Genomic DNA, 24,929 nt, shown 5'->3' with positions numbered 1-24,929 from the left:
CTCAACATAATCACGCTCTCATTTTCACTATGTTAATTTGTACATTTAATGGAACCCAACAAAAATGTTGACAGGCTTTATCATCAAGCTAGATATACTGAGACTAAAGTTCACATGAAAAGTAAATACTCATATACATCAAATCATCACAATGTACACTTTAAACATCTTATAATTTGTCAATTATACCTCAATAAAGCTATTAAAGAAAAAATACATATACAAGGATAAGTATAAAAAGAGTAAATAGGAAGAGCTATGTGTGTGTGTATGGGGTGGGGGGTCAGCAGGGGTCCAGGAAAAAAATGTCATATACAAGAAGAAAACCTCTAAATTGATCAGAAGTATAAATGTAGAAAATAAAACTATCAGTACTGGAAGAAAGTGTGCATGGATTCCTCTACTGTCTGGATTTAGGGAAATATTTTTAATTATGACTAAAAAATCCAGATGTAATAAAGGAATGATACACTGACTATATAAGGCAATAAACAAAACACCATAAGCAAAGCAAAAATATGAATGACAGACTAAGAGAAAGTGTCGTGTGTATCACAGAAAAAGGCTGGTATCTCTAATATACAAAAAGACCTTCAACACTTGAAGAAAAACATAAATACTAACAATTCTATAGAAAAACATTCTATAGATAAAAATTCTATAGATAAAAGACATGAAGAGGTATTACAAAAAGATATGTGCCTTGAACATAGGAAAATGTATTCAGCTTCACTCCTTTACTCATATTAAGATAAATACAAGGTTAACGTTCACTGAAATACTACATCTCACTCATTGTACTGGTAAAAACTCAAAAGCATGACAATACACTTTGTTTCCATGGCTGTGGTAAAACAGACATTCCTGCATTGCTGGTAGGAATGCAAAATGGTAGGAACGCAAAACCCTTATTGAGGGGAATTTGGCACCAGCTAATAAGACGACATATGTATCTATCCTTCAATGTAGCTTCTAGGAATTTCTTCAGTCACTCCTAGGAATTTATCCTGAAGATATGCCCCACTAAAGGACAAAAATACATATGCAAAAAGCTATTGATTACAGTATTATTTTTAGGGAACTACCTAAATGTCTAAGCATAGGCGATTGCTTCAATATATGGCCCCTATGCTCAATAGAGTACTATGCAGCTGTAAATAAAGAATGAGGAAGAGCTCTATAAACTGATGTGACGTGATCTCTGGGAGATATTGTTAAATTAAATGAAAAAGGCAAATTATGAAAGAGCTTACATGCTACCTTGTATAAAAGAAAGAAGAAGAGATAAGAGAACACATGTACATCTATTTATCTTTTAAAAAAAAAACCAGGAAGAGTAAGTTACAAAAATAATGTTGGTTACTACATGGGGATAGGTAGAAGGGATATAGGAGGAAGTAACACTTTTCTGAGTAAACCTTTTTGCACAGTTTGATTTTTTAGAAGTAGCTTTACGTTCTACATGTTGCAATATTAAATTGACAAGAATGGGAAGGAAGAAAACCTGTAAGAGCAAGCTGAAAACAAATGAACCCAACTGTATTTGAAGTAAGTAATATAATCATGCTAAAGGGGAAAGGGAGAAAGCACTAATCTAATTAATTGATGAACAAGAGTATTTGATCACATACTCTTAATCTTGCATGGGATTTCATGTGCATGTGGAACATTTCACCAAAAATAGACCATATGCTGACCATAATGCAAGTCTCAACAAATTGCAAAGGATTTAAATCATAGAGAAGATGCTCTCAGATCATAAGTATAAACTAGAAATAAATAACAGGAAGATAACGAGAAAAGATATCCCCGAATCTGCAAACTAAGCAGTAAGCTACTAAATAACCCATGGGCCAAGAAGAGACCACATTGGATGTTTAGAAGGTATTTTGAACTGAATGATAAGGACTTCAGCACATCAAAATTTGTGGGATACAACTAAAGCCACGATTAGAGGCCCTAAGTGCACACACTAGAAAAAAGAAATGCTAAAAATCCATTATCCAGGCAGCTTTCTCAAGGGAATAAGAAAATAGGAGACGAAACCCAAAGATCGTAAATTGAAAAACATTAACAAAATTTTAAAACGTGTACAGTAGATTAAAGTCCAAAAAGTGGCACTTGGAAAAAACTAACAAAACATATCCCTGGAAATGCTAATCATGAGGAAAAAAAAACCAATAACATAAAGACTCTAAAAACCACTTGTTACGGAAATGACAGGCCAGCAAGAAACAAGCACCACTCAGAGGGTTGGAGTACTCAGATTTATTATGCCAGCGGGCTCAGAGGGGCTTCTGCTCCAAAGCTCTGAGCACCTCCAAGACATGTGCATGGGGTTTTATAGGGTTAATTACAAGCTTGGGGCTATTAGCCAATAAGGCTTGAACAGCAAAACCAAGGAATCAGTACACTGGAACTTAACTATTAGGAACAGATCACGTTACTGACACTTGTTGAGCTTGGATTTATGAGTTAGCTTGTTAGCCCAGTAAACTGACACTAAACTTCAGATTTACGAGGTGGCCCAGCAGAACTTAGATCAGTAAACTGTCACTTATTACACTTAGATTTATGAGTTATCTTGTTAGCCCAGCCTGGCTTTTCCTTCACACAATAACAACAACAACAAAAAGAATTAAAGAAATATCATTAAAGATTTAACTGGCAAAAATATCTGTGGAAGATATTATGAGCAACTTTATATCAATAAAATTAAACACTTAGATGATAACAGACACATTCTTATAAAAATAAACCTGTTACTTGCATATGAAATCTGAATAGCCATATGTCCATCAAAACAATTGAACTCATCATTTAAAACATTCCCACAAAAAAATTCAGGGACCATGTGGCTTCCCTGGTGATTTTTTTTTCTAAAATGCAAGGAATAAATAATACTGATTTCATAAAAACCGCTCCAAAATATAGAAAAATAGGAAACACTTCCCAATTTATTTAATGAGCTTGGCAGAGCCTTGATACCAGAACCAGATGAACACTTTACATAAAGTGAAGGAAATATACAAAATATTATGGGAGTTCTGGTCCAAGAGGGCAACATGAGAGTCTCCTGAACTCATGTCCTTCCCTGAACACACCACATCTACAGGTTTCCGATGGAGCAATTCCCTTTGAAAGAAATCCAGACGCTAGCTGAAGGACTCCTATAAACACAGGAGGAAATACCCATCTGACTCGCATCAAAATGGGTAGGAAAGGCTGAGACACATTTTCCCCATAAACTTGACCCTGGACACAGTACTACACAATTGGGAAAGAACTTCCGACTCCCAGCTTCTTCCCAAGGAGTGAAGGGTTTGGACCCCACATCGAGTGCCCCAACTTTTACAATTCCCCCTAGAAGGAGAGGGCCCAAAATACCTAGCTCTGAAAGCCAATGGGGAGGGGGCTTGCTCTCACAATAACCATAAGACTATAGCAAACAAAGACACAGCTCCTAAGGGGCTGGTGGCGAGCCCCCAGGACTCAACAGAGTGAGCGGCAAAAAACTCCCATCTTCCATGGAATTTTTTCCTGAAAGGGGCCTATTTGCATACTTTATAGTTGTTGCCTGAGGCTCAGGTTTCTAATTTAACACCCATCTAGGGGCTGACAGACTAACATCTTTCCTCCCTGGACCAGAGAAGCCAGCAAACACCGCCTTCAGCTTCTCACTTGAGTCCAGCACAAACTGCCAGTATCTCCCTGGCAGCTTGTACACACATCTGCTGCTCCTGGGGCTGTGGCTGTGGCCCAAGGGACAGACCCCTAGGACGGCCTGTCTCTGACAGCCATCGGGGCTTGTATGTAAAGAGTCCAAGGGGACAGCAGCAAACAAAGCAACAAGAGTTACCTGGCTCTGCCTCCAGGGCTCAGCGCGGAGGGAGCCAACAGGAACATCCATTTCAGTCTTTCCTGAAAGAGTACTATTTGCACACTTTAAAAGCTGCCGCCTGAGGGCACTTAGCGCACCTCTAGGATCTAACTGTGGCCCACTGGGGACAACAGGAGAGCCTGCGGACACCTCTGCTGGCCTTTTAGCCTGCTCCACGTTGCCAGTATCTTCCTGGAGGTACCCCAGCTTTCATGGTGCCACCCAAGAGATGGGCCCTGGACCACGTGGCTCTGATAGCCAAAGAAAGGTGCTTGCATTCAGAAATCCCACAGGACTGCAGCAAACACAGCAGCAGTCATTAACAGGCTCAGGAGTCAGCTGCACATTTATGCACCCAGACGCAGCACACACGAACACAAATCAGGCCCCAAAGACCAGCTCCCCCGTTTTCCCCCAGCAGGGCCCTGGCTACGTACTCTCCCAGCTGCTGCCTGGGGATCTGGCTCCCATCAGCCTGCATCTCACTGTCGCCTGTTGTGGGCAAAGAATGTCACCTACCGCCTCAGTAAATGACAAATGTTGCCTGATATCAAGCCATCAGCCACTGCAGCTGCCCCTCAGTGGTGCATGCTGAGGGGAATTCAGGATGGCGAAAAACAGGATAGTTAAGATGAGTATCAAAGGAACAATTTAAATGAGCTCAGGTTCTTCCATCTTCCCATTCACAGAAAAGCACTAAAATCATTAACGTGAGATGTCAGATTTTTGTGATTAGCAGTAACCTATTCATGTTTGACTGCACTTTTTTTTTTTTAAGTAAAAATGCCTATATATGCTGGTTCCTCCCTTACCTCTTTGGAACAGTTCCTCAGAGCTACCTAAGAGGCTGTCTTCTGGGCTACAGTGCTCAGTTACCTCCAATAAAACAAAATTCTCAACTTTTACATTGTGGGTTTTTTTTTTTTTTTAATTTTTTTTAAGTTGATGGTTTTGGCGACCAACGAAGGGTCCCAGAGCACACTTCCCTCTTAGGTCCTTACTCTAAGAGGAAGCAGAGCTTTGGTAAAAGCAGAACCCTCCTTGTTCCCATTTGCCTTCTCAGAGAGTCCAGACAAATTTGGGTGAGTGTTTCCTGGGTCTGAGAACTCCTGTTATTAGCGGATATTCTTAAATGTTATTTGGTGCGGTTAAACTTCATGCCCTGAGGGGAACTCAGAATGGTTAAAAACAGGATACTGGCCCTAGATTTTTAAGATGGATATCTAAGGAAAAATTTCAAATGACCCCAGATTTTTGCATCTCCCCATAAACAGAAGAGCACTAAAAGAATTAACTTGAGATGTCTGTTCTTTGTGATTAGCAATAGCCTTTCTATGACTGACTACATGTTTACCCAGGAAAAAGGTCATATATGTTCCGACTCCTTCTTTACCTCTTCAGCGCAGTTTCTCAGAGCTTTCTGAGAGCACTAAATTCTTTAACCTGAGATGCCTGGTTTTCTTTAGTTAACAAGTAATCTTTTAATGTTCCAACTACCTGGTTTTTGTTGTAAAACTTCTATATATCTTGGCTCCTCCCCTACTGCTTCGGAGCAGTCCCTCAGAGGGATCTGAGAGGCTGTCATTCTGGGCTCGAAGGGGTTCGAGTCCTCAGAAATGTCCGCCAAATAAAACGTAAGTCTCAACTTTTAGCCTGTGCATTTATTTCAGTTGACACAGCCAAAAGCTTGGGCTGGGCTGACTGACAGTTTATCTCCTAAATGAGTCCACTCCATCCAGACGAGGAGAGGTGGCTATTTTATCTAATGTACAGAAACCAACAGAGTCAAGGAAAATGAAGAAATAGAGAAATATGTTGGAAAAAAAAAAAGATAAAACTCCAGAAACAGATCTTAATCAAATGGAGATAAGTGATTTACATGATAAAGAGTTTGAAATAACAGTCCTAAAGATGCTCACTGAGGTCAAGAGACAATGCCTGAACAACATGGGAATATCAACAAAGAGATACATCAACACAGAGAAACAGGACTGTGGCTACATTTGTGAAGAGGGAGAGGGCTATGAATGGGAAGGGGCACATCAGGGCCTCAGGAAAGCTCCTAAAAACTATTTCTTGACCTAGTGGTGGCTTCTTGATCAAGTGACCACATGGAGGGTGTACTTTGTTATCATTCATGAAGCTGTAGACACAGATGAGTACAATGTGTATGTTTATGTATAAAATATACATGAATAAAAAGGTTTTTATTTTTTTAAACATAGAAAACCCATTCTAAACAACAAAATGTAAGAAATTACCCCTTATGGGTGAAGTCCTTTCTCATATCCAAGCCAAATTTAGTACTTCTTCCTTTTTTATTTCCTTTTAAAACTTTATCTACAATTCTATAATTACACGCTTATCTGTGGCATCCTTGGCTAGACTGTGCACCCCTGGAGGACAGGGGCCACGTCTCATTTCTAATTCCCTAGTGCTTCACACGTGACAACACGAAAGGTGATTAATTACTGTGAAATAAAGAACAATTATTTAAAATAAATGTACTAACAGATTCTGGTCCTTTTCTCTACCTGCTTTCTTTTCTCTATTTTATCTCAATGCCTTGAGGGATCCTGTTTGATTCACACATCTGTGGCTTTCCTTTTTAAAATTCCCTATTTTTTTTTTATGATACTCATTTGTCATCTCCAACGAATTTATTTTTAAAGGTAAGGGAAACATACACAATTCTCTTTAAGAATTTATTTATATATATTATAGAGTTCTAATTCTTCTCAAAGTACAGACCATGAGCCAGTGCAAGTCCAAGAACTGTTTATCACTGGTTTACAGGAAGTATCAAAATTGAGAATATGTGTCTAGGAAAGGATACATCAATTTAACCCTACTAAGATACTTGAACGTGTGATTAGTAAACTTGCCTTATGTATGAACGAACTATGTGCTAGACATTCATAGTATTAATAGTTATTGGTTGAAGATGGATTGGACAAAAAGATGGTCTTTTTCCACAAACAGCTTTTAAAGCTCTGCCTTTTGACTACTGGAGCTGGAAAAGACCAACTCCATTATTTTACAAATGTGGAAACTGAGACCAAGAGTTTACCAGTTCCTTATTGCCAACCTGTGCATGTGTATGTGTATGTATGTGTGTGTGTGTGTGTGTGTGTGTGTGTATATGTGTGTGTGTATATACATATATAAAATGCCACCCACATTCCTTATGTTAAGAAGATTCAAAGATAAAAATCAGTATTATTATTGCTATTATTATTGGCAGTAGCAACTGTAGCTACTGTTAAATCCATATTCAAGGCTTATGAAGTGGAATCACACAAATTACTATTTACATAGGTAAAAACGGCCCAGTGTCTGTAATTGCACATGACTCATCTCTTATGAAATGCTGAGAACAATATCAAGAGTTTTCATGCCTTAAAAGAGGAGGCATCTGGAGCCAGACTGCATAATGTTTGGCAAGTTAGTTAAATTCTCTCTGGGGTCTGTTCGTACCTCCCTAACCTGCAGCTAATAATTGTACCCACTTCAGATATTCATCCAGGCTTAAACAATCCTAGCCCTTGGAAAAGCACCTGGATGGAAGGAAGTGCTTAGTGAATATTGGCTATTCTGATTATTTCCATCATTTTCTTGATTAATTTTCAGAACAATCTTGTGAAGTAGGAACATTTTATCCTCAGTTTATAGATGAGGAGACCAGAGCTTTAAGAGAAGACAGGAACTTGAACCTTTGTTTGAGTTCAAGCACATGCCCTGTGTCTTAGTAATATTATTACATGGCAATTTTATATAGTAAAATTACATAGTAATTTTCAATTAAGTGACGGCTGAATCAAGTTGAATAGCCTCACCAGAGTGTTTCATTAGAATTACCAATATCTGAGCATGAGCAGATCAAGCTTCTGGGACTTTTTAATAGTTACCTGGAAGGCAGTGCAAGCTATTTCATACTCTGATTAAAAGAAATTAATTTCACAATTTTTTTTTTTGATTTTTGGTCTCCTGATTGACAAGAAAGCTATAAGCAATAAACAAGCTAATGGTGACCACCTCTGTGCAATCCTGTAGTAACCCCTTGGTATTTCTTTCACCTGCCCAAAGGGTCCCCAAATCCTAGCAGCTCCATCCCGTGGATGCTGAGAAGTCAGAACTCCACACGTGGAACCTGCTGACTGGTACCTGAACTGTTAAACTTGGTCAGCATTTTGCACAAGCCCAAAGAAACCCTGTTGGCTCTTTTTCCTCTTCAATAGAATAAATAGTCAAGAAATTCCCTTGAGAAGCAACAAGATCTGATTGAATTTTTCGGGATTTTCTATTATTCTATCAAGTTCACCTGACAGCAAAGGACAAGCTGCCTTTCAAATGCTATAAGCGAACATATCAGCAATTCAGAAGGAAAAATGCGGGTTATTAAGCAGGAACAAGTCTCTCTGAATATATTTACACCAACTCATGGAAACCCCTGTCCTCAGGAACCTCCGTGACAATCTATTTTCTAGCCTCAGTATTGCTTTACCTTTGACAGTTGATAGTAAGATACAACAAAATTACCTCCGAGCTCTGAAATGTACATCAGTGTGCACGTTCTTCATGACTTGATTCCCCCCCCCCCCGCAACATGGCTCATCCACTTTAAATATTATTTCCAAGCACTCAAGGTTTATGGCTGGGAAATACAGCTGCTTATGTCTACACCATGCCTATATAAAGGAAAGGAATCCAGCATTTATCATATATGTATACACATATATACAAAGTTCATGTACATACTTATTAGCTAAGAGCTGGAAGGGGCCTTTGAGATCAAATCTCATTTTGTTGGCTTCTAAATGAGGACACTGAAACCTAGAAAAAATTATCTTCTGAAGGCCACACAGCAAACTGGCTTCTAAAAAAAGCTTGAGGGAATAAGTATGAAATAAGCAGGTACCATCTTCTGAGGATTGCAGCACACACTTTTTGTATGTAGATTCTCATACTGTTTCTATGATGTCAGTGTCACTCTCATTAGATGAAAAAACTGAGACCAAGAAAGTAGTATAGCTAATAATTGCCACAAATGGAATTAAAGTGTGGGTGTAACTGGGTTCCTTCTGGTATATCAGTGTTTCTCTGAATGCGCTCACCCCCCACATCCCATTTCTTTGCTATCTCCACATACCAACTGTATTATTGTTTTCTTCACCTTTTCTTTAAATTGACAAAAGATTTATAAAGGAAACTCTTTATCACCACTTAAATGTAAAACAAATTTAACGTGCCCTAAGTAGAAGGTCAAACAAACCAAAAATACCACTAAATTTTAGACACTGCTGCTCCCTACACCAGGTTTGCATCCTACTCTCTGTTGAAAAAGGAGATTAGCAGTGGTTAGAGATGAACATCAAACTGAGATCTAAGGGTCAAGACAGTAAACTTTCACTATGTGATCCAGTGGTATGATGCCACATCAGGGTGTCACCTAAAGTCATCATTATCGTACCTGAGATCATTGTAAGTGTTGTCCCGGTCCCTACTCCTCATTTTGAGAAATACTGGTGGACCTAAATCACCTGGCAGCTTCTCCAGGTCCTGGTTCTCTAACTCCAGTCGGCACTGGATTTACCTGGAGGCTTGTGAGAAACACGTATCTGAGTCTTCCCAAGTGTCTGACTCAGCATGTCTGGAGTGGAGCCTGCAAATTTGCACTTCCAACAAATTCCTGAGAATGCTGAACTATCTGGCCAGGAACAACATTTTGAGAATCACTGCTCTGGGTTGTACTTGGGGAGGAGGAGGTAGAGAATGGATGGTGGCGTGTGTGTGAAAATTTCACCATCAAGTTTGATAGTGGTTCCGGGGATCTGGTGCACTTAACTGAAACGGGCAGATGTGGCAGAGACAATGTATTCTTGTGCTCCTATGCTGTTTCTTCAGTCTAGTGAGTTCAAATTGATACAAATACAACACCAAGTAGCCATCAGTCACTTTGGGGGATTTGAGTACTTCCTCCAGGCCCAGTAATTCAGGTTGTTTCTAGGCGGCTTACTATCTGCAAGGCTCTTTGCATTAACAGCAGCCAGTGATCATTAATACCAAAAGGAGAAAATAAGATTCTCCTTTTTTCCACACATTAAGATATTATGTAACATTAATGAATGCCATGAGTTAATATTCCCTCTCTTTGGTTCCAATTAATAGTAATGACTAACAATTATAAAATGCCTTTTGTGAGCCAGCCATTGCATTCTACACATACACACACACACACTCACAATGTGAGTATTTGAGAGACTAAATACTTGCCTAAGGTCACAGAGTAGAACAGTGATTCAATTCTAAGTTCAATTTCAATGTCTCCCCCTCCTCCACTAAGTCACTTCACTACTACTGTTACTACCTTATTTACTCAATCTCTTAATAAAACTGTATTCTGTAGAAAACTAAAAGATGAGAAGGAGAAGGGGCTGCAGATGCTTGCAACTTTTGAAAGAAAATTTTCAAACAAAGTCACTGGAAAGGGAGAAATCAGTAATATTTAATCAGTAAGCGAGACAGAGTTCCCTAGGTTCAAACCAGGATTTTAAAAAGTCTAGCTAAGTTTTACTTTTAGGGAAGCAATTAAGTGGGTAGAGCCAGGGTCAAAATCCAACCTGTCTTCGTTTACTCAAGTCAAGAAGGAGAATTTTTTTTATCCCCTTCTGGTATGCCAAGGGCCATCTGGAGAACAAGGATGGTAGAAAAACCAAGCCTGGATCCAGAGCCACGAGTCTTGGATTCTGGCTGTTGTTTTTTCTCAGTAACTCAGACTTATTTCTCTGAGTCCCAGTCTCACCATCTGTAAACCAGGCAGCTGGCTCAAGTTCCTTTCCTAGTTCTGCCTTTGAGAATGGCAGACTCCTTCCACTGGATTTATTAGCACCATATGCCTCCAAATGATAACGCCCATCTTTCAGCATAAGGCTGAGTATGGTTTGCTTGCAAACTCAGCAGTGGGTTTCAACCTTCAGTCTTTCCAGAGCCTATTAATTCACCTATATGTGAAGTCAGCCCATTATACTCTTGGGAAAATACGTGGTAACAACTGGAGGAACCTGAACCCTCCAAGGTAGAAATACAGTTTAAATCCATATAAATAGAATTTAAGAAGTTACCTGATAAATTTTTTAAAAGCCATCGATGGCAAGGAAATGACAAATTCAGTGGGTGTTTGAGGAGTAATTATAGCAACATCTGAAAAGAAAGCACCACCTGCAATTTGCCTGATTAACGGCTCAACGTAACAGTGCATCTGCTGACGGAGCGACACTCCTAGTGCTCTAGACTGTCTGTCTGCAAGATCTGGAAACAGAGAAAGGATGGTTGGAGGAGAAGGGAGGAGGGTGCCAGAGTGGCCCTGGAGGTCAAGTTCCTCCCCTAGAATTTTGGATTCTCCTCTGGCTACCTCGACCAGAATTGAGCGGCAAATTCAGAGGACAAATGGGTTCCAGCAGGTATATGAATTCTTGCAGGCTCCACAGCTCACTGCCCAGAGCAATGAAAACAAGGTTTACTTTTCACCTTGCGCTTGGAGATGTTACCCCAGCCCTAACAGCACACCAGGGTAGGCTTTTACTAAAGGTAATCACCGTAGAAATACTTGTGTGCACAAGGCTTTTTTTTCTGGAAGTAGTTAATATTTCAGGGAACAAACATATTTTTCTTTAAGCATCGATTTTCTCCTTGGAACTCAAAGGAAAACCAACAGTTCCCACCTAGAGTTGAAAACCACTGCCACGAGCCAGCGTTGGAGTTCGTCAAGATGAAATTGGAAAGCCTTACAACGATCTCGCTCTCTTCCTTCAAGCTGTAGTCTTCCTCTGCTTTGAGAAACAAGACACTAGCTCCATCTGCCTCCTCAGGCTGCAATGGATGAAGGCAGGACAGATTATCTATCATAAAACATATTAAGGTCCATTCAAATTGCAAACTCCATTGCAGGAGGAAGCAGCAGTTGCCACAGGCTCATCCTAATGAAATCAAAGGAAAACATAACATTCTGTTACAAAGAAATGTGAGTCTCACCCTCAGCAAGCCACATGAAACTTCACATGCGGTACAAAGAAAACTAGTTCTACGCCGGGCCTGATTCAAAACGAAGAATCCGTGACCAAAGGAGGCAGTGATTTCCCCTAATCCATGGGAAGGGCCGAGATGCTTTTACTTACTCGCAAAGCTGACGTCTCTCCCGGCCGGGCTCCATTAGAAACTACGGAAGACAGGGCTCAAAAGAGGCACTGTCTCCCGTGCACAGCTTGGTTGAAAGCCCACTTCTCTTTCCTATGGCTTTTTTCATTTCTCTGATTCTATCTGATGGAGTCAACGCGAGGCCTTCCACTCAGTCCCCTGGGAACTCAGAGAAGAAGATGGCCAGGAAAAAAATGACCGTGACCGATGAAGGAGAAAGGACCAATAAGCTGCATCACCAGGGCCCCGCCAGAAGGGGAAGAATGGCCTGAGTGTGGGTGCGGGGCCCGGGGCAGAACAGTGCCGGCAGTGTCCTTGGCCCGGCTGTGCGTGTTCACAGCTCCATCGCTGTGTGACATGGTCCTCGCCTACATTTCTACTCTCTGGGACTCTGTGAGCCGGCAAGATCAAACTTCACAAGTGATTCTATTCTCTGTACGTGGTACAAAAAAAAAAAAAAAAAAAAAAAGACTCTGTCCATTTACCTTTCGATGTGCATGTAATTAAGTGAGACAATTATAACCTTGTATCACTCCTTGGGGGCCTGGAACATAATTCAGTTGCTGGGTTTTTCAAGGGCACTTAAGAAAGCAAAGACTCTCTGCAGTGACTTTTATGGGCCTGCTGGTGATGAATTTGCCCTCAAAGCTTCAGAAGTCCCATTTTGCTGGAGTCTTGGTCCTTATCGATTACATTTTGATTATACAAAGTAAGGGAAGTGGGAGCAATATATCGTACTTATGGATTATGTAAATACTTCAGACATACAGAAAATCAGAACTGTTCATGGGCTTATCGAGAACTTTGATTTATACCCTTAAAAGGAAACTTCCATGTCTATCTTTGTTTTAAAATGAGTTACCTGTTACTTGGCTAATAGAGGTAAATGTTATGAATAAGTTGCTATATTGATGGATAGTTATTGGTGATAAACAGAAATAAAAGAGAAGGTAAAACAAGTAACAAGCCTATGTGAAGATTAAAAACGGGAATATTGACAATGTTGGGAAGAAAAAGGAGGTGAAAAGAAATGAACATAAAATATTTAGCTTCCTGACAATCTTTCCATGTGATCTTGGTTGGTTACTATGTTAACCGTGAACTTACATGCACCATTGGATCCCATCAGACTACTAAGAAGAAATATGGATATGAACATTTTAGAAGGGATGAAACATTCACAACCCCTAACACATGAATAGCTGTAACTGTAAGGTACAAGCCAGGAGGTTTAAGAACATAAAATTTGTCTAACAATTTGGACAGGCTAGAATTTTTTCCGGAGGCACTTGGCATTTCACAGTTTCCCATCTGCTAAAGACAAGAATGCTCTGCAAGCCCTTGTTTCTTTCCCTCTCTTTTCTCAGAGTCCCACGGCACTAGTGTGACCTAGAGTCACAGATGTGGTTAATCTCCATCAGAACTGGAGGTTGTTTAGCCCAGCTTCCTAGTGCTGTGGGGAAGGACACTGAAGCTGAGAGCAATTAGTAAATCTGCTCAAGGCCACACAGGAAGTTGGTGGCAGAGACGAAACCCCAAACCACATCTCCTCACTCCTAGAACCAGGGCTCTTTCCCTCTCCACTTCCCCAATAAAGAGAGAGGCACATGCAATCTGGGGACAAGAGAGTCCAGAGTATTTCTCGGAATATCATGCTGACTGATGGATGCGGAGTCCTCAGAGCATAAGCCCATCTTCCAAGCTGCTTAGAAACTGTAAATACTAACAAGCATGTGGCACGTTATTTGTATCATGACACTGGAATTAAATACCGCTGCCTGGCTAATTAGAACCCTAACAGCAAGTACTAGACAGCTAACACTATGTTCACTTTTTGTTAGAGGGGCCATGTTTCCTGTCTGGCTGCTGGAATTCCCTAATCCATCCACTTAACAGATCACACATCACAGAGCTTTCTGCAGTTCCCCTTTTCTGCAGTCAGCTTTTCTACACTTAAGTGGATTACTCATTTTGCGTGTATTTGCTTTCCACCTTGGCTGCATCCTTCTCTGCATGCGTGATTTTAGAGTTTGTTGGGTTTAGTCTTTACATCCTTGCTCCCTGAAATGGCCAATTAAAGAAGTAATTGCTGACAGAGACTTCTGCCCCCTACATCTCCCACCCACCCGCATCATACAATCAGGATTAAGTTCATAAGCTTAAGGCCAATGATTTCCTCTAGGCTGTGCAAATTTTACTGGTGATAATTGTTATAATTACTATTGAGTGGTTACGTTGTGCCAAGCACTGGGTTAAGCACTCTGCATAATGTGACTCATTCAATTTCTCAACAACTTTAGTAGATTGACATAATTATTCGCATAAAAGACAGGGTAATAAAATCCTTCAGATAGACTGAAATAGAGGAAGTTGTGGGGAAAGAATCTTCTTGTGGTCACTTTGATAAGCCAATGCTTATCCGTCTTAATTTTAATCAGGAGAAAGGCAAGGGTCTAGATTAATCTTCACTGAAAAAGCAACATAATGTTTTAAGAACTTGGACTAGAAAGCAACTTGAAGCCTTTTAGCTCGTTACCCAGCTACAGCACTGGGGTGGGATTAATGAACAAGGGCTGGAAGAAGGCATTGAGCAATAATAAAACCATGAGGAACTGGTAATAGAAGAGATTAGCCACATAACTAGTTCCTTTAGGACTGAGGCAAGGGGGTGGACAGTGGGGCGGTTGCCCAGGGCAACAAGTGTCTCTGGAGATGTTACATGATGAAACACATTTCGTTTATCAGAACGCTCCCATGAAGAATTCAGTGTAAGCAGCCTAAAAAGATGTAAGAGACCCTTCAAGGGCCATGCACGAACACCCCTAAATCAGTGGTTCTCAACAAGGGATGATTACTCCCCCCACCCCTTCCCTGAGGACTTTTGGCAGTATCTGGAGACATCTGTGACTGTCACACTGTGATAAGGATGCTACTGGCATCTAGTGGGTGGAGCCCAGGGATGCTGACAAGCATCCTGCAGCTGCACGGGACATCCTCTCATGACAAAGAATTACCTGGCCCAAAATACCAACAGTGCTGAGGTTGAGAAATCCTGCCTTAGGTGCCTCCTGAACTCCCGAGGTAACGGGTTAAGATCATCACAAGACTGACTCATGGAGTCAGTGAGGGGAGTTGGGTGAGTCTTGTCTACCTCTCCCCAAACCTAAGCTTTGCTCTTTCTCTGCATAGTGGCAGAACAAACTTCTTAGGATGAGCAGTTTGAAGGAGTGTGACGTCTCGGTCTGGGCCTCCATCAATGACTTTGATCTCTGAAGTAGTTTTAGAAAGCAGAGACAGAATAATGCTGCGAAGGCTTCATACTGAACAGTACTGAGGGGGAGGGATGGGCTCAGCTGAAAAGCAGCGGCTCGTGTTCCTGATGGTGACTTCTCGGTCCTTTGCCACCAAGTAAGTTCTGTGATGCAGCCTAGGCTAGGTGTTGCTGTGAAGGTATTCTGTAGGTGTGACTGAAGTCCATACTCAGTCCACCTTAAACAGGGCCTGATGTGATCAGCCGAAAGGCCTTGGAAACAGAGCTACATTCTTCCGGGAAGAAGAAGAAGAAAGAATTTCATCTGAGATAGCAGTTTCAGCTCCTGCTTTAGAATTCCAGCCGCCTGCCCAGCGGCGTACGCGATGGATGTCACTCTTGCCCAGCCGGTCCAACAATCATGTACTCCAACTCCTTGCAGTAAATCTCTTAATATGTAGCACCTACTGGTTCTATATCTCTGGTTGAACTCCGATACAGGGAGCCCCTAGGGGTCCTCAGACCACATTTTAAGACTCACTGGTAGAGAATATACTTTCTAAAGCCTTTGATGTCACTTACCTAAGTAGCTTAAGACAATAGTTCTATGAAGCCCAAAAGGCAAAAATTGTCACTTCTATCCTGAGAGAGGATATTTATCAGATGGCACACGTCCATCAGAGGCTCTTAGTCTTGATCCTTAAATTCCTGGTTTCTACTCTAGTGCCTCTATCCTTCAGCACAATAACCTTCAATATATTGGAAAGTGTATTTCCAGATAGAGACACTCATGTTACTTAACACAGACATGCCACCAAGAAATTCTCTAGCAAAGGTAGGTAGCACTTAAAACTTGTAAGTGGGTTTCCTAAGGCAAGGTGATACAAAAGAAACATAAGTTTTTATTTTATGCTCAAAAAGCTTATAAATTACTGGAGAGAAATAAGATTAGTCAACCCTGAAGACAGGAGATCTAATGAAGTGATGAGGACTTTGAGTCTTCACTGATAGTTTTTGAAGCATTAGGCACTGGAATAGGAACACTTTCATCTTTTCAGCTACTTCTATTCTGGAACGGCCCCCGCCCCACCCCATATTTGATGCCCCCACTAGTCAGTGAGTTTATGGAAGACAGGGATAATAACCAATTAGCAGGTGCTTAATAATGACCTGTTCATTGAATGACTAAGGATGACAAGAATGGGTACAGTACATAAAGGTGAAAAGAGCCAAAGTGGAAAAGTTGGGAGAAATGGAAAAACCAATGAACTGAAAGATGGAATATGACTTAAAAAAAAAAACAAACAAAACAAAGAGAAGACTGAGCTGGAGAAGAGGGTGTATATTAAAGAGTAACAAGAGATTTATGAGAACAAATGAAAGGTTTCCATTTGAGGAAAGACTGGCCAAGGAGCCTGTCTTTCATTGAGAAGAAAAGGCAGGGTAGTATCATGGCTGAGAGTATCAACTGAAGTCAGACAGATGTGAGACTGCGTCTTAGCTCCATCACACACTAGCCATATGATCTTGGATAAGTCATTTGACGTCTTTGGGCTTCAGTTCCCACAATCGTGAACTTTCAGAGAGTTTATTTTTAAGATTAAAAGAAAATGTACACTCCATCACATAGAGCCTAGCACAGAGTAAATCCAGTTAGCGTTGGCTCCCACAATCATTAATGTTGTTACTGCTGTCATTATTAATCCCAAGAAGCAGCCAATGGGGGGTTTGCAACTGGGATGGTGATCTGGCGACACCTGCCAGCCTGTCAATTTCAAAAGTCCATTTGGCGTCAGTTAGAATGAATCATTAAGGGGGGTCACAGGGACAGGAACAAGCAGGAGGCTGCCTTCCTAGTCCAGGCACAGAGAAGTGACACAGGCCAGGAGCGTCCCAGCCCAGAGCTGCTCCCACTGGATCATCACACGCACAACAGACCTAATTTCAAGGTTTATTCTAAATGAGAGCAAAAGGTCTCTCCTTGAGTGTAACTGCGAAAAGAGAAACTGCACAAAGTTTTGCAAGCACGTTTAATTTCAGTACATCACTGATCAGATTTAGGGGAGAATTTTAGAAGTTGAAAGTTGCAACTTTTAGAGATTGTCAAACTCTCTGACAGCCTATTAGGTTTCCAAATTCTCTCTGCTTACATGGCCAATCAACTAGAGGGTCTCAGAAAATGAACTGTTAAGGAGGTAGTCTTAACAAGTCTAGGCTAATAAGATAAAAAACGACTTACAAGTCACATAAATATCTCTGTGTATGTCTAGGATGTTATGAGAGTTATAAATGGCTGGCTATGTAAGTATCTACAGAGTTTACACACAGTGGCTATTAACACTTAGTGAACCCTGTCTGTTAATATCTGGGTACACCAGCAGTTAAGTCAGTTGACAGGTAGATATAATAGGAGCGACTAGGAGAACTCACTTGTCAGTCTATACCACCGGTCTTGTTATGTCTGTAGCCAATAAATAATGATGACATCGTCTATTTTTCAAGTAAGTTCTTGGTTTTCGTGTGAGGCTTAATCAGTATTTTGGGATACCAAGAACTGGGACTTTTCCTGAGCAACTTGCCACACAGCAGAATGTCAGGAGGGAGGATCTCAGGATTTTCTAAAATTGTTCAGTTTTAACAATCTGCACACACAGAAATCCAAAGACATGCCGATCTCCATATGTAATACTTCTGACTTGGTTTGGGAGGTAAATGACAAATAGTACAGAACCTTCAGCAGAATTATGATATAGCTGCTAGTTTAAAGTGGAATTTCTAGTCTCAGTGGATTAGCACACACATGCTTATGCTGGAGTGTCATGGCTGTGAATACCCTTTTTCAAAGAATTAGAAGTTTGCATTGGGCATTTGTGTAGCCATCACTGATTGGAAGAGGCATTCTATGACTATAAAGGATAAAGACTAAGTAAGAGACATCACATAGTGGCTTTTGTGCATAATTTTCTCTCCATCAAATACGAGTACTCAAGTTGACTTTCGTGGTAGAGGGGATGGATTTTCTCAGAGCCAAACATGCACTGTTGGGCAGGCTCTAAAGTTGTCTAATAACACATATTTGCAAGGTAGCTGCTTGAGATAGAGGTGGAGTGAGACCTGGGAAGAGAGAAATGTGATCTTCATCTAGAAATGAAGACCCTGCATTAGCTAGATGTACTGAACAGCAGTGTGTGTGCGCCTCACCACACCCTATGACTTCTAGGTGAGAGATAACTAAGAATTTATAGAGTTTAAGCAATGGGACTTGTGTTAGAGCAGGCAGGTAGCTAGATATGAGAAAGGGGGACATGGGCCAAATGGCAAAAAACCATACATCTTGAGAACAATGGGGGTCCTTGGACAGACCAAGAAAAACAGGATCCTCCGGACTGATTAAAAAAAACATACCTTCTGGGTTGTCAAGTGTCCTGGAGGCAGAATGCTGGGCAGGGCAGGAACCCTCACCATTCGAATGTAACTTTTCGATCATTATGACCTCCGTCCAAATGTAACATTTCGCTTATAATATCCCCCTCTGAATATAACCTTTTGTTCATTATGACTTCATCCAACTTCCTGATCAAGACTAAACAAGGACAAAAAATCCCTCCCCTCCCCACCTGGGAAGGTGGGGCTGGGATGAAGATCAGGAAAGACGACCCAACACCCCTCCCCACCAATGAATATTCTGCCCATTCATTTTTGCAGTCACATGACGAGCTTGCCAAGGAAGCTCGGGGCAGCCACCCACCTGGGTCTGCCCGCCCTTTCCTTGAGAGCATGCTCTCTGTCCCTTAATAAATCCTTGCTTTGCCTTCTTAACCTCCGTGTCTTATTTCTGAATTCTTTCTGCAACAAGACAAGAACCTCTCGCCCACACTTGGAAAAACAAGCGAAGATAAAATAGGGCCTCAGGTTTTAAGGCATCCAATGTTAGCGTATCACTGATAAAGGAGACAGACTCAGGAAGAATCAGCAGTTTGCTTGCGGGTCATGAGTCAAGGTCACTGCCGGGAATATCTTACAACTTTTCACCCAGTGTCCTTCCGCCACTTCGCACTGTCGCAGTGAGGTCACCATGATCCCTGTACTTCTACCCAGCTACTTTGGCAAAAAGGGAAATGTACTTCCTCACAGAACTGGAACGTTCAGCGATCCAAGGGCTCCAACAATTCACTAGCTCTCTCCTTGCGTGTTTTAGGCTGGCTTTCTCCACGTGGTGGCCCAGATGGCCTTTGGAAGCTCCAGACACACACAGACTGACTCAGCCTAAAAGCCTCATTACCAAATCTTTCACGACACATTTCTTTTTCTTTTTTCTTTCGTTCTTTTTTTTTTTTTTTTGGCCAAAGTCCCAGAAAAACCTCTGATTGGTTCACTTTGGATTGGGTGCTTGTCCCCAAGCAGGCCACATATATACTCTGTGGCTGGGTGTTTTAACCACATTGAATATATTATTTACAAGAAAAGAGGGTTATCTAATTAGAAGGAAGTCAGGGATTCTAAAGAGACGCAAGCAACAAATATATATTATAATCGTATTTCGAAAGCAAAACTTCATGGAAGGAAATACCTAAGAACGGAAACTTACCAAACACAGGAAGACCAGCGATGGAAATGGTGTTGCTTTTCTTCTTTTAAATAATCTGGGTCAGTATCTGTAATGACAAAGAAAGAAAAATCTCATTTCAGGAGATGAAAGATTGATTCACTGTGGCTTACATCATGATAATTGCTTTTATACACACTCTTAACATAAAACGTTTTATATTCTTAGCACAGCATCTGGCATTTAATGAATGCTCATTCCCATCCTTTGCACATATGTAACTGTTAGCCTGATCTGTGCCAAGGTCACTGTCACATTTCTTACCACCTTATATCACCACAGACTGTCAGCGTCACACGTGTCACGAAGTCAGAGTTAAAAGACGACAAAATGAACTTCCGTATTTTTGGCTTTCAATGTTTGACTTTTTGAATGCCCCAGTTCCCAAAGTGGCCTACTGTTTGCTCTTTGGGATTCCACAGCACCAATTTCCCCAACTCCTGTCACTGCGGGCGGTGGGGGGAGCTTGTATTATTCTTTTTAATTTCAATTCATATGAACTTTGGTTATAATGTCTTTGAAAATTTCATGATACAGCTGGAATTGTGTAGTCTGGTAAAATTAGGTTTCTGTAATGTCACTGTGGAGGAAAATCCACGACTTACACGCAGCACAAATTCTTAAGAAATTGTCACCTAATTTCGGTGGAGACCAAAGATGTAGTGTATGATCCTGCTTAGGAACTAGGGCTTTTAAATTCAACATTTCTGGTTTCAAAGACTGGCTTTTTACTAGCTGGCTTCTTAGTCAAGTTACTTTACCCCTTTATGACTTAATGACCCCACCTACAGTGTGAAGGACCACTACCACCTAATTCATAGGGAATGCAGGTGGAGTGTGTGGTACTCTTTGAACCCTGAATCAAGACTGCCCATTGTTATGAGTCATCATAAAATAACTTGTGTGTGGGCAATAAAATAAAGTAAGAACAGAAATAGCATCTGCTGCAGTTCCAACCCCAACATAAGAACACACATGCACGATTGTGGAATGCTGGTTTTTATTCATCGACATTATCTTTTACACTTTCTCCACGAAGCCTTCCCAAATTTCTTTATTCTCATTGGTCCACCTCCTTTTGGATTCTTTATCATCACCAATATAATTTAACTGCTTATTACAGATTGCTTAGAACATAAGCTGTCGCATAGTATTCTCTGCAATTGGAATTTAACTTTTCTTCAGGAATTGCACCTGGCTTCTTGCATAGACTTTTGCATCCCCATCCTGAGCTTAGAGTAAGGAATCAATAAATACTTGTCAATGGATTGACCAGAGAAAGGAACTTCATTCTCTTCTCCAACCCTTTTAAATCAAATTTGATTGTTTTACGTAAGTTGGCAGTAGACATACATAGAGTTACCATAGGTGTACGGACTAGACTGAGAACCCCTCTAAAGACATTCTAAGATTTCTTAAGCTTTCTGTATGGATGTGTCTAAAGGCCATAAATTCCAAATTAATATTCACTCACTGACAGGAGCCCCAATAAATCTATGCCTATTTCTATCACCTTTTAATATTCTTCTATTATCAAAGATAGGGAAGGAAAAGGTAAGTTTTCGGAGTCCATCCTCCATTAGGTGTCATCTTTAACAACATGGTTTGGCTAAAGGCTGGAACATTCAATCCATGGTTATAAATAGTGGTATATACAGTGTCTCCTGGGACTTTGGTCCAAGAGCAGAAGGCTCTGGGTACCACGGTGTGACATTTTCAGGAGACTCAAGGATTTGATTCATCCATTGAGATGTTTCCTTGATGCTTTTCCCAAACAGCATGGTGGAGGCAGAAGTATCAGACGTGAAGGTGTCTCCGACTGTGCCTCAACAGGAAGAACATCTCAGGCACCCAATGCTTGCAAGAGACACTTTTACCCAAAGATCTTTGGGAAAGTCTTCCAAAATCTTACTGAACTCCAGAATTTTTCTTTGTTCTACCACTCCCTCAATAGTTAGCAACCCTCATTTCTTGCTCTCACTTCCTTGCCTCTTCCATTTGTTGTCTCCTTCACTTTGTCTTCTGTATTTCCTATTGATTTGAGTCTAGTTTCTGATTTCCAGGGCCTGCCTGGACTTTTGGTGCCTGAGCAGGGTGCAAATCCCACCTCTGCAATCCCATCGGTAACATCAGATGGAGACTTGCATGTCCATAAATGGCTCTCCCCACAATTCTACATTGGAACTAACTTTGAACTGGGCTGAAGAATAGGATGACAGACCCATGTTTGATTTTCCATCAGCCTCAGCAGTGATTAATAGCCCACTATCCTTGGTAGCTTTTATTTCCTCTGGGAAATTCTGTGGAAAGGATCCACTCAAATTCGTTTCATAAGAGCAAAGTCCTACTACTCTTTGGTTTATATAAGCTGCCGAGTTTACAGTGTGGATGATCCTCCCTTGCTCTTGGTCTTCTTCACAAGGAAGATGATGAGAGATGACAGTCAACTGTCCTCCAAGGACTTGGTCTCCTAAAGTTGATGTACTTTTTGAACAAAACTCATGGTATAAGTATTTGGACACAATGTGCTAAGTTTTAATCTTCCTGTAAATTAAAAAATAAGTTAAGATTTTAAAAAAATTCCTTTTCACATTTTAAAATGAAATTGTGGTGTGTTGTACCCTTGCTATGTGAGATACCTTTAGTGAAATATTTTAATCCCCAAATGCTATTACTTAATTTATAAAGCAGTGCATAAATGGATGACATCTTAGAACTCAAGGTATATGGTTATTTTACTCCTCATATTAGAGGTTCTCAAGTGCACCTGATGGCCTGGACTTCTCATTTCACTGCACACATGCCATTTACCAGAGCTAAGGGGCAATATCCCTGAGAACTGTCAAAGCTGACCAAGTCCTGGGCATCACAGACTGGAGGGGCCTTGAGCCTGGTTTGCACAGATGTGCCTGGCCATCCTCTGAAGCTTCTGTACAAAAACAACCACCACCTTCCATCATCAAGAGAAGGTGCTGGACCATCGCCACATCTGGGGTGGAAGAGTGATGAATTTTACACAAAAAGCCAGTGCCTGTTTGACTTTTTGCCTCAATTCTTCTGGCTTCCCAATCAACTTGAACATGTTGGTTATTTTCTCAGGGGAAACTACATTTCATTTGACCCCATTTACTTTTTCTCACATTTAAATTTATAAGTCAACATCATCACAAGGTTCACAATGAGTATTTACTTCATTTCCCTTTCTGTACATGGCTATGAACTTTATGATTTTCTTAAGACAAAGACAAAAACCACACAAACCCCATCAAGGCCATGCATCTTTTCCAACAACCTCATTCAAAGGCATATGAGCATATGATGAGGAACAAATTTATATTGCAATATGAAAACACACCATCTTAAATTTTTTTGCTGTAATTACTCTTTAAAAAAGGCATTAAATTTACCTCTCTCATCTGGAAGTAAAAAGTTAGATTATCATAAATTTATAAAGAAAAGTTTCTCCCCTTGACAAATCAACTCCATGATCCTACCCTAAGCTTTGGGAAGGTAAGTGACTTTTTCTAAGACTTACAAATAGGTGAGGACCAGGATTCATTGGGATTACACATTAGCCATGGCTTTGAGTTCTCAGGAATACTCGGTGAGAATCCCGGAGTTCATCCCACTGTACTTAGGCAGATGAAGAGAATCAAGATTGGGGCCCTCAGGAGTGGATGAAGCCAGGGACATGTTAGTACCCACCCCATCTACAGTTATGCCACTGCACTAATTAAACAGGGAAGCCAAGTGATTTCTGTAAGGGTTAAACAGGTACCAACCACTAGGGAGTGAGCGAGGTTGTCAACATGCATTGAAATTCACTCACACAGACCTGGTTCTAATATCACTTCTACCATGTTTTCCTGGTTGTTTGACCACGTAAAACTACTTAATCTCTTAGCCTTGGTTTCTTCTTCTTAAAAACAAGCAAAATAAACCTATTTTACAGGATGGGTATAAATTTTCTCACTCTACATATATCTGTATCTCATGTGTGTGTATACACAGATCTGGCAGAATAAATACTTAATGACAGTTATTGTTATTGCTGAACTCTACTCAACCCAACTGTAAACTCAAATATCATATCCAATAGCTCTCATTTTCCCCTACGAATATGAGCCTGGGACAATCTAATTAACCTCCTAGGCTATTATCATTTATCATCTCACCCTCACTCCCAGTTTGGTTAAGAGAAGCTGAGACAGTAGGACTTCACTTAAAAAAAAATCACACAAATGCCTAATTTCAAGGAAAGAGTGTCTGTGGGACAGTAAAATAGTCCTATAATTGCCTATTTTTTTTTTCAGTTGGAAAAAAAGTCTGAACAATACTAATCACAAAACCTTCTATTTAAAATTCTTCCTAGCACCTCCTCCATAAAAACCTCCTGCAAATAACTGGCACAGACACAAGGAATCTTATTCAAAAATGAGTAATCACAAAGAAAATAGCATAAAAGTTGTCACTTTTATAGACAGAGACTGTGTCAACAAAATCAACAAAAATACTGCCATGCAGAAGATAAAATTGTGCCAAGTTTCTAGTGTGAGAACCACACAACAAAACCACCTCATGAAGCAATCACCACTAAAATCCAGAGATTAGATCACAACTCTAGGGCCTAGAGAAGTGTCAGAATATAGAAGGAAAAAAAGTAAGAGAGCTGGTTGGGCTAAGGAAAAGAAATGGAAGATAAAACTGAAGCCAACACAAAAATGAATCTGAACTGGGAAGCAACACAAGGGAGAACAAAACCTGCTGTACATGCAGTAAACCACAGAGTACTGGAGTGGGGAAAGCAAGTTCAAAAGGATTAGTGAGAGGAATCACTGGTATCAAAGACAGATGGGGTTAGCCAAGATGTGTATAATTGGAGCCCTTGACCAAAAAAAAAGGGGGGGGGGGGAGGGAGCAGGCAACTAAAGCAAATGTTAAGAATTAATTAAAGAAAATTTCTCAGATGTAGAGAAAGACTTGAATATAAAGTTTCAAAG

The 24,929-nt window shown here is 40.7% G+C and overlaps 1 protein-coding gene across 8 annotated transcripts in view; it reads right to left on the bottom strand.

Annotated features, from left to right (window-relative positions):
- Positions 1–24,929, bottom strand: part of ATP10B (ATPase phospholipid transporting 10B (putative)) — a 282,836-nt gene that overhangs the window by 223,709 nt on the left and 34,198 nt on the right. For 2 of the 8 annotated variants that reach the window (XR_004314267.1, XM_032465151.1), the window contains exon 1: positions 11,602–12,299. The gene's annotated coding sequence lies outside the window, so the exon portion shown is untranslated. Of the gene's footprint in view, positions 1–11,601; positions 12,300–19,911; positions 19,979–24,929 lie in introns of those variants that run through there. The other 6 variants (XM_032465150.1, XM_032465147.1, XM_032465144.1 and 3 more) reach the window with 5 other exon arrangements.

This window comes from Camelus ferus, chromosome 22, assembly GCF_009834535.1.
Source record: "Camelus ferus isolate YT-003-E chromosome 22, BCGSAC_Cfer_1.0, whole genome shotgun sequence".
Lineage (NCBI taxonomy): Eukaryota > Metazoa > Chordata > Mammalia > Artiodactyla > Camelidae > Camelus > Camelus ferus.
This window is presented reverse-complemented; position numbering and strand designations above follow the sequence as displayed.